A 12,265-nucleotide genomic window follows, 5' to 3' on the forward strand; every position below is an offset into this window, starting at 1 on the left:
CAGAGGTGTCAGGAGAGAGAGAGAGAGAGAGAGGAACTTGTGAGGGAGAGTTTATTAGAGGGTTCACAAAGGTTTCTCCAATTAAGGTTCCAAGTCGTCGTCTCCGTTCTTCGTCCTTCATCCTTGGGAGGTCTACTTCAGCAAAGGTCTGGGTTTTCTGCCCGCTTCAGAAGGAAGCAAAAGGAGTCGATTCTCTGTCGCACCGGGGTTGGTGAAAAGGAGTCTATTGTAAAGGCTTCTCTGCCTAGCTGTTGGAGCTAAAGGAGAGACACTTAGTTAGTACAATACTCAGAGGGTGCCTTAGAGGAGTGGACATAGGTCAAGGATTGACCGAACCACTATAAATTCAGTGTGATCTCTCTTTGTTTTGCTTCTACGTTTATTTATTTTTGCACTTTGATTTCTGTGGTGATTTGGTTTTAAGTTTTGTTGTGCTTTGCTAAAAAGAAAATTTTTAAAATACCAATTCACAACCCCTCCTCTTGGTTAGCCTCGGGCTAGTTCTTAAGAGCTTAACATCCCTAACAAACTTTCATTAGGAATAGTAAGGTATTTAATGATATCCTCATAATTTACAAATGTATTAATAAAGTCTATATAATAATCTAGTTAAAATTTAGAGTCCCTCAAATTCTATTTATTTAGATATTATCAAATGAAATAACTTACCTCTAACAAAAATAATGTTGTCTGAGGGCTTCTTTGTATTTACAAAGACTTCCTTGACAATTAGGACTATACATGCAACGGGCTTAGCATAAATGTTTTCTAACCCCCTACAATACATCATAAGCTCTATTTAACCCCCTCTATTTTGGTCATTCAAACCCTAAATCTCTGAAACCCTATCTTACCTTGGATATAATTACTAGTCTATGTGACCCAGGATTAGCCATTAAGTCACAAGCTCCTTAAAATAAATTTAAACATCTCTGAAATAGTTTAAGCCCTAAACCATACATTTGCTAACCCAAAAGTAAGTTCCAAACACTAACTTATATCCTCCTTTCCTAGTAAATAAAATTACACATGAGACTATCTTGTTAACCTCAAACCCTCTATAAACCTTTACCTTAGGGTATCCACATACTAAACTCATTAATCTTAGCTCTCTAAGGTAGGGGTTGAGCTAGTTGACCCATTTAAGCTAGGTCAAACCCTTGCATAAACCTTTTATAATCTACATCACTCCATAAAACCTCACCTAATTAAACTTATGGAAGCTACTGAAGGCATGGACATGTTTGGCCTACTTCCCTATGCTAATGGTTGATTTTGTTAACCCAACCAAAGATTGATCAAATCAGCTAGACTTTTGTCAAACCATTGCATGTGGCCAATTAAAATTATCCTATTACTAAAGATAAATCCATTTAATTTCCCAAATACACCTAAACCATAGCCTAATTATTGTCAGGTGATTTGACTTGGTTAACCCCCATGGAATGGTCAAACCTAGGCTAAGCATGGTTTCCCTTTCATAAACTTCAAATCCACTCAACCAAACATCATAAAATTTATCAAATAAGACTAGCTTTGACCAATCAAAGTAATCAATTAGTTAAAAATTGCTTAAATGGTCAAACAACTCAAACCCTGCCATTTCTCTAAACACCAATCAATTTTATCTATTGGAATGGACTATAGAACATTCCCCAAGAACTTTTGAGCCTACCCCATGCCTTACTTCATACCAAATCCTACCCAAGTAATCCCCTTTATATAAAATGACCTAAGGTCATTTTCTCCCTTTTTAGTCCATTTCCCTACCTATTGACTACCCCCCAAATAACTTAAACTGCTTGGCAATCATCTAGAGTACCTTAATGATGAATCCTAACCATTAGATGGACTTGTAAAGGATGGAATAAATAAAACATGGGCATGGATTCAAATAGGAATTATTCTACACTTAGAGCCTATAGAGCCACATTTTTCATTTTTTTCATTCTTGTAGAATCTTCTCAGCATTTACCTAGCGGAATCCTATTATTTGGTGGCCATTAATGATGGAAACCGCCATGCTCCATTAACTCCTTCATCCAAAGCATCAACATTCTCACTCTAGTGATCCTCCAGCCTTGACCCTCATAAAAGTGTTGCTTAGGAGCTAAGGAAGACAACCAGACCAAAAGAAAACCTAAATATCTAGTTTACTGAGCTTTTTTTTTTTTTTAAAACCCATAGAGGGGCTTTGTTAAAACCCATAGAGGGGCCTATGCATTAAATAAAAAAAGTGGTTACAAGGACCTGAAGGGGGACCTTAAGCTCTCTAATGCTCAAATGAGCAACAAAAAAAATCAAAAGAAAACCTACGAGCCGATAGTCCCCACTAAGCCAAAAAACAAAATGACCTAGTAACATGCTAGTGATACTATAGACAAGCATCCTAAAAAGAAAGAAACTGACAGGAACATGAAGCATAATCTTTCCACAAAAAACCTTGACCACGACCATAAGCAAATCCACCTGAGAATCAAGAAGGTTGTAAAACAAAAAACTAAAGCACAAAATAACATAGAAATATAAATGGGAAATGACTAGATTAAAAGAAGAATAACAAGGAGAGATATTACAAATATAGAGCTTCCAAGCAAAAAACCACCTATAGTTAACCAAAAATGGCTCCCACACAATATCAGAAAAAATGTTGAGAACTCTATAACATTGATCCAGGATATACTTACCACAATGTATAAGATACATAAGCAGGAATGAAAAGTAGTTGGACAAGCCATGCATGTTGATAACCAAACTCCACAATAAAACCCAAATCAAAGTAATCCAGCCCCCCAAGACTTTTGCCAAATAAAACTCCCAAGCTAGGGAGCAGCTAAACAGATTAGTAGATAAACCATAATAATCAATCTAAAAGAACCAATCACCCCCAAGACTACAAGAAGGCCCATGTATATGGCCAACAAGCCATAAGTGCTAACAAAGAAGAAGCACAATAATAAAACTAAAACTAAGGGCCATCAAGTCTAGAAAGAACTTAAATAAAGAGGAATTAAAAGCAGAAAAATGATGAGCTTTAACACCAAGCCAATTGATAGCAGCAGCCAAAAGAACCATAGTAATACTAGTATTTAGGCCCCATATATAATCAACCGAGTGGTAACTATGGGTATTAACCCCACTAATTTGGCACAATAAATAAATAGTAGGATAATAATTACTATTTATCAATGATTGTTGCTCAAATTTGATCCACCTCCAGTACACATAGCACCTGATGGATAAGAGAGTGATACCAGTAAACACACAACCAGCTTCAATACCAATCAAAAGGATGACAACAAACCACTAAATATAAAAGAACCCATTCAAATTAACATACTTCAACTAATTGAGAGGCCCAAAAAACACCTTAGAAATAACATTGGACAAATCCACAAAACTACACCAACCATGAATGAACCAACAAAGAACAGCTCCAATGAGCTTAAAACCATCCAATATATCAATCTGATCACATAAGCCAGCCACATGGAGAGTAGGATTTGATGAGCAATAAAGGAGCCAAGAGTTAATATTCAATAGATTACCATCATAGCCAGACAACAAGCCTTAAATGGTCAACGAGACTAGAAACCCCTAAACTAGTAGCAAAAATTGAATAAACATAGCAAAGATAAATAAAAAAGACCCAGATGAAGAGCATAAAAAGAGCAAATGTAAGGCAAACTAGAATGATCCAATCTAACCAACCCTTTAGTCTCTTTAAGAAGAGAAAATTTAATAAATTTGGTAAAATTCATTAAGTTAAAACCAATCTTAGTAAGGGAATCATCCACAGCATTGCCTTCCCTTAAAATGTGAGAAATATTGAAAGTTCTGCAAGAAAGCTAGAACTTAAAATCTCTTAACATATTAAAATAAGTAGGGTTAGAGATATAATCCCTCAATGATATAATGAATTAAAAGCAAATCATCAACTTTGATCCAAACATTAGTAATACCTAAGGAAATACACAATTGAAGACGAATCAAAAGAGCCTCAATTTCTTCTTTAATAGCAGTGTTAGCATTACTCAACCCCACAAAAGAAGCAATGGAATAACCATTAGAATCCCTAATAATCCCACCGCACCTAGTATTCAAATTGTTCATCGAGACATCAGTATTAAGTTTATAAGAGCCATCACGAGGCTTTCTCCAAGTAATGGCCCTATCTTTGGGAATAATATAAGAGGATTGAAAAGATAAACCCAACTCAAAAGCAATATGTTGGAAGCCTTTAAAAGAAGAACCATTTAAGAGATTAGCAGCAGATAACTGTAAAATTTTATCCTAATTTTTAAAATAATGTTTGTGGCACTACACTTAGTACCTTCATGCTTGGATTCATTCCTTCTTTTCTATAAGAACCAACAAATAAGAATCGATAAATAGTTCCTAATATGACCTTTTGTATTAATGAACCAATTGTTAAGAAGCTCAAAAATAGAATTATAGCAAGTAAAAGAATGCACATTGAACAAATTGTCAAAAAATAACCAAACTTTCATAGCAATCAGACCTTGAATAAAGACATGGTTAATATTTTCAATATGATAACATCATTGACATTTAGAAATAATATAAATAACTTTCCTCACTAAGATAGAATGCACAGGTAAATAATTATGTAAAATCCTCCATAAAAGAATATAATAGGGGGAAGGAATATTTGCATGCAAAATAGGAGGGTAAATCAAACTTTTAGGATGAACTTGCCTAATAGAATTCCAAACATGTTTAGTAGAAAATTTACCATCATTAGACAATTTAAACAAAATCATATCCTTAGAATCCAAATGGATGGGAATCATAAGAATGATATTGATAATAAAATCTGGAACATAATTTGGCAAGCAAGTCAATATCCCAACTACCATTAGTAATAAAATCCTTGACTTTACAAGCAGAAGTGGAATGGGTATTTAAGAGACTATCAATAGAGAAGTTCCCCAACCATTTATCTTGCCACAAAAAATGTTGCCAGCTCCCATGCCCCATTGGATATACTCTTCTGCCTCCTAATTAATAGAGCATAATCTTTTCCATTTGAAAGAATCCCCTTATTTGAAGTAACAAGTGAGAGGATGCTTCCCAAAACAATACTTAGAAACCAAAAAATTGGACCATAAAATTTTCTTAGATCTAAAGGCAAACCACAATTTATGAGAAAAAGCTTTTGACATACCCGTCAAAGTTTTGAAACCTAAGCTCCCTTCATCAACAGGACCAGCACAATTATTCTAAGATCCCCACATAATAGCATTTTAACCTTCTTTGGTACCCACAAAAAAATTTGTCAATCAAAATATCCATTTTATTACAAATATTTAAAGTAAGGAAAACAGTATGAAGCAAGTATATAGGAATAGAGCATAATACATGTTTAATAAGCACCAATCTACCACCAAAAGAAAGAAAATTAAAAGCCCAAGAAGTCAATTTCTTAGGAATCATATTAAATATGTCATTGAATAAGTGAGAATGTTTCTTCCATTTGTAGAGTGGAGTACCAAGGTATTTCATAGGTATTTTTTTTTGGGTAAAACCAAATCTATTTTCAATACAAGAAATCCTATTAGGAGATATAGATTTAGCATGAATAAAACCACTCTTAGAATGATTGAACATTAACCCACTACTAAGTTGAAACATGTTGAGAAAATTAAAAAGAATGTAAAACATTTTAATATAGCCATTAGTAAATATAATGAAATCATAAGCAAAGCTCAAGTGAGTAATAAAAAAGCCACCATCAGTTATGAAATACAAGTTAGAGTGAAAACTAAAAAGATTTTTTAGCCCTCTAGATAATAATTCCATAGCAATAATGAATAGAGCAGGAGGTAGTAGATCATACTGTCTTAACCCATGAGAAGATTTAAAATAGCCACGAGATTCACCATTTATCATAACAGAAAAGAAATAATTTTCAATGCTATTCTTAATCAAAGTAATGAATTACAAATTGATAACAAAGGACTTTAATATGGTATAAAGAAATTTCTAATTTAAATTGTCATACGCTTTAGTAATGTCAACTTTAAAAATAATATTACCACCAGTAACTTTGTAATGTAAATCATGAACTAATTCTTTGGCAAGAAAAACATTATCAAAAATGGAACGCCCTTTGACAAAACTAATTTGCTCAGGAGAGATAATTTTAGGAATAATAACAGCTAATCTTCTCACCATATTATTAGTAATGAGTTTGTTAAAAAATGATCATAAGCTAAAAGGACAGTAGTCATTCTAAAAATTAATAACATTAGATTTAGGAATTAAAGCTATAGTAGTGGAAGTACAAATTTTAGGATAAGGATTTCACAAAAAGAAATCCACAACAATATTAAGAAGAACATCTTGAATAACAGACCAAGCCGTCATAAAAAACTTATTGGTGAAGCCATCAGGACTAGCCACCGAATCAGAGTTCATGTCTTTTATAGTTTGCCAAATTTCACTCTTTGAAGGAACTTTGGTCAAAGACAAATTGTCCTCCTCTTCAATAAGAGAAGGAAAACAAGAAAAATCAATATTTAAATCAGGTTAGAAATTTTTATTGAATGCATTTTAAAAGTAATCAACACCTGAAGAAAAAATCAAGTCAGGTTTATCAAAAACATTACCATCAGGAGAAATGACTTTATGGATTTATCTTGAAAATTTGTTGTGATTAGCAATATTATGGAAAAAAATAAGTATTACGATCACCTTCCACAAGAAATTTGGAAGCAGCTTTTTGCCTCCAAAAAGCCTCTTATTTTCCCTGAAGTTTAAAAAAAATGGTTTTAGCCTCATTAAGTTCTGAAAAATTATCAGAAGAAGGGTCTTGCATGTATAAAATATCAGCATTGTCCACATTCTTTTCAGCAAGCATAATAATAAAAAAGATATTCTTAAAGATGCATTTATTCCACCATGAAAAATTTTTGTTTAAGCCTTTTCAGTTTGAACCACAACCTGGTCATCCCGAAATATTATCCGAAGGAAAAAGAGGGGCATGGCAGTTACTTTGAACAACATCTATAAAGTTTTCATCCATAAGCCACATACTTTGAAATCCAAAAGGATGAAGAATATTTTTACTATTCATGAAAATATCAAGCAAAAGAAGAGAATGGTCAGATAAAGTTCTCGTTAGATGATCAATATGGGTCGATGGATAAGTAGAAATCCAGTAATTATTAAAGAGAATGCAATCTAATCTTTGTCACATAGTACACTTGTTCTAGGTAAAGGCATTACCATAAAAGCCAATGTCAAGAAGATTGCAAATAAAAATCATATCGTTAAAATATTCCCTATTATAGAAATTAGGAGAATGATCCCCAATTCTTTCGGAAGTATTCATGATAGTATTAAAATCTCCCAACTAACCAAGGAGCCTTGATAGAAGAAGAAAATCAATAAGTTGTTCCCATAAAACCTTCCTACCTAATTGAGTACAAGAAGCATAAACAAAAGAAGCAAAATAAGAAAATTGGTTGACATTAACATTAGTATGAATCGTTTGGGGCATATCCATTATAATGTCAATGGAAATAAAATGCTTGCACAAAATCCAAATTTTATTAGTACAATTACCAAAAGTAGAGTCAAACCCTAGTTTTATACGAATAGAATCTAGCTTGGCATTAGAAATTAAAGGTTCAAATAAAACAAGTAGATAAATATCGTGAATCCTATAAAGATTCTTAACTCTATTCTTGGATAAAGTGCCACCCCATCTCTAATATTCCACACTAGAGCTTTAATCATTAATAGAATAAGAAGCATTTGAAGAACGAGTGATTCTAGGAGTCTAATTACTAGAGTTTTTATTACTCTTATTTCTAGTTTACTGAGCTAAATACTTAACCACGATTTTAAACCTATGGTTTCTTAGATTACATTGCCTACATCATATGAAGCTCCTAAACTTCATGTGAAGGAAGTTGAGGTGAAATAGAGTCTCAAGTAAATGTTTCAATTAATAATCTCTATTGTATAATCCATTAAAAGTAAAACAAATTCCTCTCTTAGGTGGCCATAAGAAGAAGATAAAATATCATCCATCAGTTCTTTTATATAAAATTTGAACTAATGAAATTTCATCATATTGAACACTCAGTTCAATCTCTTAAAACAATGCATTTGAGTGAAATTAATCTTTTTTATTTATTTAATCTAGCATGAGTTCAAATGGCTAGCCATATATGTCAACATGGTTAAGCAAGACTATCACCATTTTTACTGGCCAATCTGACTTTCCATCTAGAAAGCACAAGCCACATCAGAGTTGCCTTCTTAAATAAGGTTTAAATAGATTATTAAATGCATATTATTATTAAATCTTCCAAAAATTCCTATAATTCATTCACTGAAACAAATGTACAAGTAAGGGCTCTATGGATTTAAGGAAGAGAGTTCTTTATTTTAAAAATAAAATAAAGTAAATCTAATGAGTGTTTGTGCATTAATTTTATATTGAATATCAATTATTTTTCTAATTAATTAATAAGTGCTCAATCATTTAACTTGAAGTTTTGTTGAGTAAAATCAGGGGATGCTACCTAAATCCTATTAATTTATCTGGTATATTTGAAGTCTCCATTGCTCTATCATAAAACTTTTAAATATATAGGTATTGTGAGTTCCAAAATCTATTATACATTTTCAAAAAAGTATATTATATATTATTTTTGTTTTGTGCTCTAATGAATTACATGTACAATACTCAAGAAGACTAAAAGATTCAAGATTGGGTAGGTTAGGATGTAAAGTCAAAAGAGTCTATATTTTCATTTTCTCTAATTTTTTATTTTCTTGAGTCATGCCACATTAGAGTGTATGTAAGTGGGTGGCTGTACACAGACATGAGGAGAGAGAGAATTTTTTTCAAAAATAAAAATTTGTAGAACTAACTGTATTGTTTGAATTTAATGCGTACTGTACTATAGTTATTTCAAAGAAAGGTTTATCAGCTACATGAAATCTCTTATTTGGTAAACTAATTATATTATACGATATATATCATAGTATATAAATCATTTCATTATCAAAACCCTAGCCTCTAGATTAATTTAAGTAAGATATTGAAATTGAAATTTGAACTCATCGTACTATAGATTTTGGAGAAAATTAAGGTTTGTGAGAGGAAGGAGAAGGTGAGCTTGAGCATGAGGAAGAAGTAGTGTGAGGGGTATCACACAGTTGCTCCGAGCTAGTTGCACACTTTCTCCTCCTATGGCCTTGGTAAGTCTTGTGAGAGATCTCAAGGGAGAGAGGATTCTTAGTCAGTCCTCAAGGTTCTCTGCCTTCTCTAAGAGAGAGAAAAATGAGTCAAGGCACTATGCCTGTGAAAGGAGTTTCGGTCCTCTACCACACCAGGTTGGTGGAAAAGAGTTTGTAAGGGCTTCTCTGCCTTATTGAGGGAGAAAAGGAGAGTCACTTTGTGTTAGTGCAATACTTGGTGGACTCCAGGGAGTGGACGTAGGTCAAGGTTTGACCAAACCATTATAAAATATGGTGTGTTCTTTCTAATTTTATTTTATATATTTTACTTTTTGCACTTTGTCTTCGTTATAATTGCTTATTAAATTTTTGAGATCTAAGTTATGTTGTGTAATTTAAAATTTAGCATATGACTCAAACTGGTTGCTCATGTCCATCGCATATTATTAATGGTTTTAAAACTGATATTTCCTTTAACAAATGGAGTAATGAGAATAGGGAACTTATAAAGTTGAATGTTAAGTGTCTGAATTGTTTCTTTTGTGCATTAAAAATAAAAAAGGGGGAACCAAGACACCTTTGAGCTAACTGCCCCAACCTGAAGACTCACCTGAATAAGGAGAAGGGTGAAGAGAAGCCAAAGTATAAAAGGGGCAACCAAAAGAAATAAAAAGCTTTTTGGGCTGACTCTGCCTCAGAATCATTATAAGAAGTAAAGAAGGAGGAAATAAATTTGTGACTAATGGCTAATGATAATCTGGATCAAACATATCAAGATGAGGTATGTCAATTATCTTATGAAGAATTGCTTATTATTTTTCAAAATATTCATGATTCATATAAGAAGCTTAAGAAAATGCATGCTAGTTATAATACTAAATTTTCTACTTTGCAAAAAGAGCATGCTAGTTTAATTATCAAGCACTTTACTTTAAATAGAGATCATATGACTTTATTAGATGAATTTGATGCATTAAATAAGAATCATATTGATCTATCTGATGCACACAAATCCTTGAAAATATCACATATTGAGCTAGAAAAAGTATTTAAAGGTTTAGAAGAGCTTGCATGTTAATTAGATAGCAAAGTGCATGCATTAAAATTTGAAGTGGCAAGCTATAAGAGTGCAAATGAATATTAATAAGCAAAAATTATTGCACTGAAGAATAATAAACCACCACTTTCAAGAACTCAGTGGTATAAACCCTCAACATAGCATGCATCACATAAACCTAGAAAGAGGCACCATTACCCACATAGGCTAGTGAACATATTCCCTTGTGTTAGGTGTTTCTCTTGTGGCATGTTAGGACACAGCCCGCACCTGTACTATCCACCATAAAATACATTAATTGTAGCAGCCTAAATTGTAATAATCATAGCATAACATGCATACATCTCATTCATTCAAGCAAATAGTGGAACCCAAACTCACTTGGGTTCCTAAATCTAACCTTTGAATGAAATTCTAGGGGTGCTCTCACAAAAGACCTAGTGAGATCAAGTGGTACATGGACAGTGGCTGCTCGAGGCATATGACTGGTGATATAAAGAAGTTCATCACACTGGAGGCTAGGTCATGAGGCGAAGTGACATTATGAGACATCACCACTAGGAAAGTAGTGGGATCAGCTACAATTAGAAACTCTAAACACTTTATGATTAAAAATGTTTTGTTAGTTGATGGTTTAAAGCATAACTTGTTATGTATTAGTAACTATATGACAAAGGATTTGAAGTAAAATTTCTTTCTAACAAATACATGCTTAGCTTAGATGATAAACTTGTGTTAGAAGAAAAAAGGATGAACATTGTTTTTTTTTTTTAAAGGATGAACATTGTTTACATGTTAGACTTAAATTATATTGAATATTCAAATTCCTTATGTTTAAAAATAATAATTGATGAATCTTGTCTATGGCATAGGAGAATGGCATGCAAGTATGAAAACACTTAGGAATATCACTAAGAAAAATCTAGCTAGAGGCATACCTAAGTTAGACTTCACTAAGGACCACCTATGTGATGCCTTCCAACTAAAAAAATAAGTAAAATCATCATTTCATTTAATTAAGGATATAAACACCTCTAGGCCACTAGAAATCCTTCATATGGACATATTTGGACCAGTTAGTACAACCAGCCTAGGAGGAAATACTTATGGATTTGTGATAGTAGATGACTTCTCTAGATTCACTTGGCAAGATTTTTGGCACATAAGAGTGAGTCATTTAAGGAATTTAGAACCTTCTCCACTTTGATTCAAAGGAAATTAGGATGTAAAATTTCAACAATTCATAATAATCATCGTGGAGAGTTTAAAAAAGATAGGTTTGAATCTTTCTATCAAGAGATATGAATAGAATATAATTTCTCTGCCCCAAGGACTCCCCAGCATAACAGAATAGTTGAAAGGAAAAATTGAACCTTGTTTGAAGCTTCTAGGGAAATGCAAGCTGAATATTCACTCCCTGTGTATTTTTTGGTAGAAGCAGTGAACACTTCTTGCAATATTTTTAATCGGGTAAATATTAGATCCAAATTAAATAAAACATCATATGAACTCCTTAAGGGTAGGACACCCAATCTTTCTCACTTACATGTCTTTGGATGTAAATGCTTTATCCTTATCAATGAAAAGTCAACCTTAGGAAAATTTGATCCTAAATATGATGAAGTCTTCTTAGGTTATTCTTTTGTAGGTAAAGCCTATAGAATATTTAATAAGAGGACCCTAGTAATAGAAGAGTCTACCCATATGGTATTTGATGAATCTGATAAGACCTCTGAATCTAAACATGAAGAAGAAGAATAAGTGGAGGTAATTTAAGTGGTAGAAACCATTATCATAGGAGATAGAGTAGAACCTCAGGAGTAATTACCTAGAGATTGGAGATATTTTTTTAGTCATCCAACAGAGTTAATATTAGGAGAGAGGTATAAAAACTAGACATGGACATAGGAAAGAGGTTATTCATTATGCATTTATTTCCATGATAGAACCCACCAATATTGATCAAGCCTTAAGAGATAAATTTTGGAT

Source organism: Dendrobium catenatum, unplaced genomic scaffold (genome assembly GCF_001605985.2).
Source record: "Dendrobium catenatum unplaced genomic scaffold, ASM160598v2 fragScaff_scaffold_133, whole genome shotgun sequence".
Classification (NCBI taxonomy): domain Eukaryota; kingdom Viridiplantae; phylum Streptophyta; class Magnoliopsida; order Asparagales; family Orchidaceae; genus Dendrobium; species Dendrobium catenatum.